Source organism: Quercus lobata, chromosome 8, assembly GCF_001633185.2.
Source record: "Quercus lobata isolate SW786 chromosome 8, ValleyOak3.0 Primary Assembly, whole genome shotgun sequence".
NCBI classification, from domain to species: Eukaryota; Viridiplantae; Streptophyta; class Magnoliopsida; order Fagales; family Fagaceae; genus Quercus; species Quercus lobata.
In genome coordinates, this window is record NC_044911.1 from 26,093,727 (window position 1) to 26,102,176 (window position 8,450).

The 8,450-nt window shown below is 40.9% G+C and overlaps 1 pseudogene; it reads right to left on the bottom strand.

Moving 5' to 3' along the window:
• Positions 1-2,459: 2,459 nt before the first annotated feature.
• LOC115956661 lies at positions 2,460-7,202 on the bottom strand (annotated as a pseudogene).
• Positions 7,203-8,450: the final 1,248 nt, after the last annotated feature.

An 8,450-nucleotide genomic window follows, 5' to 3' on the forward strand; every position in this document is an offset into this window, starting at 1 on the left:
GAACCCAAATACCACCCGCGTATCCAATTGTCTCCGCATGAATAGCACCATCAAAAGGAAGGCGGTCAGTAATCTCCTTTGCTCTATCTCCCTCAACCCGCGTTTCCATGACCACCAATATAGTAGGATTATGAGTCCTGACTAGCTCACTAACATACCTCTGAAAGTTGGGCTTCAGAGCACCCCTACAATTCCACACTATAATATTCATAACTAAATGATAGGGAAGGTTCAGACACTCAATCAGATGAGATAAAATCTCCTCTTCCCACTTCAAACTCCATCCCAACAATGCCATCTTCTCCTTTGACCTTCCCTTCCTTGGACACAGAGTTATCAACTGCTCTAACAATTCCAAAATCACCTCCGTCGCCCCGGTATGATTGTTGAGTACCAGCACTGGCTTGGTCACTAGATTGAACTTCTCCACTAGGATTGCTTTGCTCCTGACTAATTTTTGCTGCAAGAAACCCATCCTTACATTGACCGCTGTCAACTAGAAGAGCTTCCTCCACATTAGCGCCTCCAACCGAACGGCCTAACCCATCCCAAGAACTGACGTTGCCTCCTCCGAACACTCTGTTAAACTGTCGTCGATCCTGCACCCCCACCTCGGTTTGGCCACAATTTTGAAACTTGAAAGGCTCATCGGTGCACTTGCCATCGCCTCCCTTACCCAATGAAGACCCACCCGAGTTAGTGTTTGAATATCCCACTCCTAGCTTAAACTGCATCTTGGTTGCCCTATTCCTTGCTAGTACTCTTTTGCCCTTAACTGAAGGGCTAAATCGGGTCTCTTGGTAGTCGTCTACCTTTTTACTACCAAAAAAAGTTACTCGGCCCACATTCGAAGGCCCAACGGCCTCTACACCCTTTTTAATGTCTAACCAACCCCTTGTATCTCCTTTGGGCTCCTGTCTAGGCCCATGCACTGACTGGTTCAGACCGTGGCCTGCATGATCCTCAGTGGCAACTGTTAAATTTGTTCTCTTCTGCCCAGGTCTTCTACGTGCCACTAACATCCAAGGGCCGTACCCATCCTCCCCTGTGCCAACATCTCTGTTTTTCAACTTTCCACTACCTGTGTCAGTACTATACGAGTCATGCGTGCCACGCCAAAATGCTCTTTGGTTCGTACTCCTCTCCACTTCACCACCAATCGGACCACCCTCCACCGGCGCTTTGGGTTTCTTAATGGTGAGTGGGCAAGTTTCTATCCTATACCCTATCTTCCCACATGAGAAACATAACCAGTGAATCCCTTCGTAGACCACAGTTTCTATCCTATATCCTATACCCTACCATATCTTCTTTCAACGAAAATCTAACTGAATAGAACTCCTTACCAAGATTAACACAGTCCAAAGATCCAGTCGATTTCCACAACACATTGAGTTTACTTTGGAGAGCACCGAGTCCTATTGCCCTGTTGTAGAGCTTAATGATCAATGCTTAGGACCATGGTTTCCTAATACATAGTTTGGTCTCCCTCATAAGTTTCACTGCTGCTAGCCCCTCGCGGAGGTCTTCCACCTCCTCATTTGAATCCGCCTCCATGTCCCTAAGGTCTGAGAAATCAAAAGCCTTAGCATAGGCTCCTGGGATCTCTCCCACCAGTTTATCCTTGAAAGTTTTCTTTGCATCTCCCCACTGGGTCTAGCTTCCCTGCAAATGCCCACTCTCACTTAAACCATCTTTAAAATCAGCATAGTGACCTTTAACTTTTTTCGTGCTCCTAGATAGCTCGGCTTCCTCCTCTCTCGAAAGCTCTTTGTTTTTTGTCATAGCGTGTAGTTTTCCTCTACAACGACAAGTTGAACTACAATTTTTTAGAAACCACATGCTACAATCAAGTTGCTCATGTAAATGTAAGCAGACAATGGGCCACCTCCTCTCTGTTTTTGGTCATAGTGTGTAGTTTTCCTCTACAACGACAAGTTGAACTACAATTTTTAGATACCACATGTGATGTGAACCCCGTCAGGAATAACGAGACCCAACAATGAAAGGGAACCCAAGATCGTTCTATGGACGGATTCAAATAGGAGACCTCGACCCGTTGTTTATGACAAACAAGAACCTCGGTATAAGGAAGACGCCACAAACGGTGGTGGAAACTCCGTTTGATAAGTTGAGATGAACGCCACGGGAATTCCTGATAAGTTTGAGTAGTTCTTCAAAGAACCAAAGAGAATAAACCTTACAAGTTTTATCAATAATATCTGAAAAAACGTTTACAGACTTAGATGACTATTTAAGGGCTCCTTAAAACTTGACAGACAAGAAAATATATTCTAAAATAACTCCTAATTGATACCTAACCATATTAGGAATAAAGTTTGACCTAAAAAGTATTAAATGCACCTAAAAACAAGGAAATAAATCACCTAAACCTAGAATAACGTTTTTTTACATAGACCCAAAATATTTCATGCCAATTCTTAGCCTTGACCGGATCCTTATAGAACTTGAATCAAGTTGGTGATTTTTTGTTGCCCACGTGGATCATGCTCAATGGGCCTCCACGAGTTTGCTTGAGCCCATAACTCTTGGATGAGTCCGTTGAGTACATCCTTGAACTTCTTTACTCGTGCTCTTGTAACCGGCCCAATTGGTACTTGAACGAGATCCTTCGAAGCGGTGCCTTGATCTCCATCATTCCCCTCCTCTTGAAAAGGATTTGCCCTCAAATCATCACCTACATCAAAATGACTCAAATCAGTAACATTAAAAGTGGCACTTACATCGTACTCACCAGGTAAATCTAGCTTGTAAGCGTTGTCATTGATACGCTCGAGGACTTGAAAGGGACCATCTCCTCTTGGGAGCAATTTAGAACATCTTTTTGCCGGGAATCTTTCTTTTTTCATATGCAGCCAAACCCAATCTCCGAGTTTAAAAACCAGTTTGCGATGTCCCTTGTTGGCTTGTATGGCATATTGCTCCGTTCTTCGCTCAATGTTGAGTCTTGCTTTCTCATGAATCTGCTTCACAAAGTCAGCTTTCTTTTTGCCATCTAAATTAACGTGCTCTGTCAAAGGTAAATGAGATAAATCCAATGGAGTTAAAGGATTAAACCCATACACAATTTCAAATGGCGAAAATTTGGTAACAGAATGAACAGCTCTATTATATGCAAACTCAACATGTAGTAAACATTCTTCCCATGTTTTGATGTTCTTTCTAATGATTGCCCTCAATAGTGTAGACAAAGTCCTATTTACTATTTCAGTTTGATCATCAGTTTGTGGATGACAAGTAGTGGAAAACAATAGCTTAGTACCTAGCTTACACCACAAAGTCTTCCAAAAATAGCTCAAGAACTTAGCATCTCTATCCGAAATAATTGTCCTAGGCATGCCATGTAATCTCATAATCTCTCTAAAGAACAAATCAGCAACATGTGAAGCGTCATCCGTTTTGTGACATGGAATAAAATGTGCCATTTTAGAAAATCTATCCATGACCACAAAAATTAAATCTCTTCCACGTTTAGTCCTAGGCAATCCTAACACAAAATCCATTGAAATATCAATTCAAGGCTCACTAGGAATTGGTAAAGGAGTATACAAACCGTTGGGCTGCACTTTGGATTTAGCTTGCCTACATGTGACACATCTACCACAAATCCGTTCGACATCTCGTTTCATGTGAGGCGAATAAAAGTGTTCCTGCAAAATAGCTAAAGTCTTTGCAACTCCAAAATGTCCCATTAATCCCCCACCATGTGATTCCTGCACTAATAACTCCCTCATAGAACAATTAGGCACGCATAGTTTATTTTCTCGAAATAGGAATCCATCAAACTTAAAGAACTTACCAGAGGCGATTTTCTCACAAGCTCAATATTCCTCACAAAATTCGTGGTCTTCAGCATATAATTCTTTAATGTGTTCAAAACCAAGCAATTTTGCATCAAGTTTGGAGAGTAAGGCATACCTGCGAGAAAGTGCATCGACGACTACATTCTCCTTACCTTGCTTGTACCGAATGACGTATGGAAACGTCTCTATGAACTCCACCCATCGCGCATGCCTTTTGTTTAGCTTGTGTTGGCCCTTCAAGTGTTTCAAGGACTTATGATTGGTGTGAATCACGAACTCCTTAGGCCATAGGTAGTGCTGCCACGTCTCTAAAGCCCAAACCAATGCATACAACTCCTTGTCATAAGTTGGGTAGTTTAAGGCTGCCCCGCTGAGTTTCTCGCTGAAGTAAGCAATTGGTCATCCTTCTTGCATAAGAACGGCTCCTATACCAATACCTAAAGCATCACATTCAATTTCAAACGTTTTAGAAAAGTTGGGCAAAGACAACAAAGGTGCGTTAGTCAGCTTCTCTTTGATTAATTGAAATGCCTTCTCTTGTTCTTCTCCCCACCGAAATCCAACGTTCTTCTTGATCACTTCGGTAAGCGGTGCGGCTAAGCTACTGAAGTCCTTCACGAACCGCCGGCAGAAATTAGCAAGTTCATGAAAACTATGAACATTACCTACACTTGTGGGACTCGGCCAATCTTGGATTGCACGTCCCTTCTCTTCATCAACCTGTATACCTTGTGCACTAACAACAAATCCCAAAAATACAAGCTTATCGGTGAAAAAAATGCACTTCTTTAAATTAGCAAACAACCTTTCTTTCCTTAGCACATCTAAAACGGATTTCAAATGTACTACATGATCGTCTATGTTTTTGCTATAAATGAGTATATCATCAAAATAAACAACAACAAATCTGCCTATAAATGCACGCAAAACATGGTTCATAAGTCTCATAAAGGTGCTCGGAGCATTAGTTAAACTAAAAGGCATAACTAACCATTCATACAAACCATATTTTGTTTTAAAGGCGGTTTTCCATTCATCTCCTTCTTTTATCCTAATTTGATGATAACCACTTTTTAAATCAATCTTAAAAAATATGCAAGAACCATGCAGCTCATCTAACATATCATCTAAGCGTGAGATAGGAAAACGATATTTTACCATTATGTTGTTGATGGCTAGGCAATCAACACACATTCTCCATGTCCTATCCTTCTTAGGTACAAGTAAGACCAGAACTGCACATGGGCTCATGCTCTCCCTCACGTGCCCTTTCTCCAACAATTCACTTACCTGCCGTTGAAGCTCCTTTGTCTCCTCGGGATTGCTCCTATAAGTTGGTCGGTTTGGAATGGTTGCACCGGGAACAAAATCAATTTGATGTCCAATCCCTTGGTTTGGAGGTAACCCATGTGGTGTTTCCTCGGGGAAGACATTCTCGTACTCCTACAAAAGAGAAACAATAGAACTAGGTTAAGCAAGGTCAAGTTCGTTAGTGTTTAAAAGTGCCTCTTTGTACAAAAGTACAATCATCGGCTTATTTGAAAACATTGCTCGCTTGATCTCACTCACTTTTGCATAGAAATTCTTTTGTTTTCTCTCTGATTTTCTCTTAAGGGCCGAACTTTGATTTTCTTTTTCTCCCTCATTTTTCTCGACCTTTCTCTGATTTTCACTCTTTTTCTTTTGCTCAATCTCTTTCTTTTGATCACTCTCCTTTTGTAATCTTACTTGATCCTCATATACTTACTGCGGTATCAATGGTACAAGAGTGATTGATCGTTGATTAAGTACAAAAGAGTACTTGTTCGTAAAGCCATCATGCTTCACTTGCCTATCGAACTGCCATGGACGCCCTAGCAATAAATGTCCCACTTACATTGATACTAAATCACACAACACTTCATCTTCGTATTTACCGATTCGAAATGCAACTAACACTTGCTTGTTCACCCTGATCTCACCACTATCATTTAGCCATTGCAACCTGTACGGTCTAGGGTGCTTTACCATGGGTAATCCCAATTTCTCCACCATAATTGCGCTTGCAACATTAGTACAACTACCACCATCAATAATCACACTACATACCTTGTCTTTAACGTAGCACCTAATGTGAAAGATGTTCTCCTGCTGTATTTCATCAACTCCTTTTGCTTGCAAGTTCAATGCTCTCCTCGCCACCAATGTCAATGCGTCAGGGGCTAAATACTCCTCCTCGGAAACATCCTCTAATGGCGGCATGTCGTCGATGTCGGAATCTTCATCATCGATCACAATTTCACCATTGGCTTACAACACCAGGACTTGTTTGTTTGGACATTGACTTGCTATGTGGCCCCTGCCTTGACATCTAAAACATTTAATATCACGATTCCTAGAGGTAGAGGCTTCGGTTTTACCTTGAGGAACGTGGCTGGTGGTCGTGGACTTGGGCTCGAATTTGGGCATTTGTGACTTGTCCAGCGGCTTAGCATGACTCAATTTCCAAGAGGTAGAACTAGAGTTATGGCCTGCACGTGTCTCATTCCCTCTCTTAAGTTGTTGTTCCACTTTAATAGCCATATACACCATATCTTCCAATTCCACATAAAGCTGTATCTCTACCTTATCATGGATCTCCCAGTTTAAGCCAAGCAAAAATCTAGCCATTGTAGCCTCCCGATCCTCCTCTACATTAGCGCGGATCATAGCAATCTCCATCTCCTTGTAGTAGTCCTCTACGCTTCGACTCCCTTGTCTAAGACCTTGTAGCCTTTTGTACAACTCTCGGTAGTAGTAACTTGGAACGAATCGCTTTCTCATCACTACTTTCATCTCCTCCCATGTGTCTATTGGGTGTTCTCTATTCCGCCTCCTGTTTATCACAAGCTGATCCCACCAAGTAATAGCATATTCAGAAAATTCAATCACGGCTAATTTTACCTTCTTTGTCTCGGAGTAATTGTGGCAATCAAACACGAACTCCATCTTCTTCTCCCATTCAAGATATGCCTTAAGATCAGACCTACCTTGAAAGGACGGAATCTTCATCTTAATACCACCCAAGTTGTTATCTTCGTGATTCCTAACTTCTCTAAATCTTCCTCTAGGTCTCCTATTGCTAACAATGGAATCCCGATCTTCTTCTTCATCAAAACCAGACCCATAACGCTCTTCATCCTCCTCCGTCGGTGGAACTCTTTCCTTTCTACGCAAATTACGACCGTTTTGTGGTTGCTCCTCACATCTATTCTCCATTTGATCTATCCGTTCGTGAACCTGCGTCATCTCCATCTTCATCACACGCCTCATCTCACTCATCATGGCCTCCAAAAACGCTTTCGGATCAGCCAATTTTGTATCATCTTCAGCAATGCTCTTACCACTATCGTGAGACATGATTGCTGCAAAACAAAGGTTAGAAAAAAAAAAAAAAAAGGAACCTCACAAATCACTCCCTTACATGTTTACACTCAAGAATGTGGATCACTCTCCACTCGTATTTCACTCAAAATAATATGGTTTTTACCCTCTGATGTTCTCACCATTCTTGTCTTTTTCCACTCGATAATTCTCTTTCAGTTCTTTTGAAACTAAACAAACAACTCAAAATTTCCAACAACAATTCACCAAGAACTAATCAAGGAATCTCAAATTTGAACGTAAGGAATATGAAAATTTTCATATTAGAATTAGAAGGAATATGGCAGTTTTGGAATTTTGGAAGCATAGAATAGTGAAAATTTTTTTTTTAAAATTTTTTTTTTATGATCAGCAATTAGCTTTTGAGAATAATGAAATAAGGTTTCGAAATAACTAAGATGTAAGACCAGACCAATAGTTTAGACATCAACAAGACAAACAAAGATTGAACAGATAGGGTAAAAGAAATTCGGTTAAGAAGAGATAAATATGTTAAAGGATAGGCAAACCTGAACTAGAAACCAATGCTCTGATACCAAATGATGTGAACCCCGTCAGGAATAACGAAACCCAACAACGAAAGGGAACCCAAGATCGTTCTATGGATAGATTCAAATGGGATATCTCAACCCGTTGTTTATGACAAACAAGAACCTCGGTATAAGGAAGACGCCACAAACGGTGGTGGAAACTCCGTTTGATAAGTTGAGATGAACGCCACGGGAATTCCCGATAAGTTTGAGTAGTTCTTCAAAGAACCAAAGTGAATAAACCTCACAAGTTTTATCAATAATATCTGAAAAAACGTTTACAGACTTAGATGACTATTTAAGGGCTCCTTAAAACTTGACAGACAAGAAAATATATTCTAAAATAACTCCTAATTGATACCTAACCATATTAGGAATAAAGTTTGACCTAAAAAACATTAAATGCACCTAAAAACAAGGAAATAAATCACCTAAACCTAGAATAACGTTTTTTTACATAGACCTAAAATATTTCATGCCAATTCTTAGCGTTGACCGGATCCTTCTAGAACTTGAATCAAGTTGGCAATTTTTTGTTGCCCACGTGGAGCTCAATGGGCCTCCACAAGTTTGTTTGAGCCCATAACTTTTGGATGAGTCCGTTGAGTACATCTTTGAACTTCTTTGCTCGTGCTCTTTTAACTGGCCCAATTGGTACTCGAACGAGATCCTTCGAAGTGGTGCCTTGATCTCC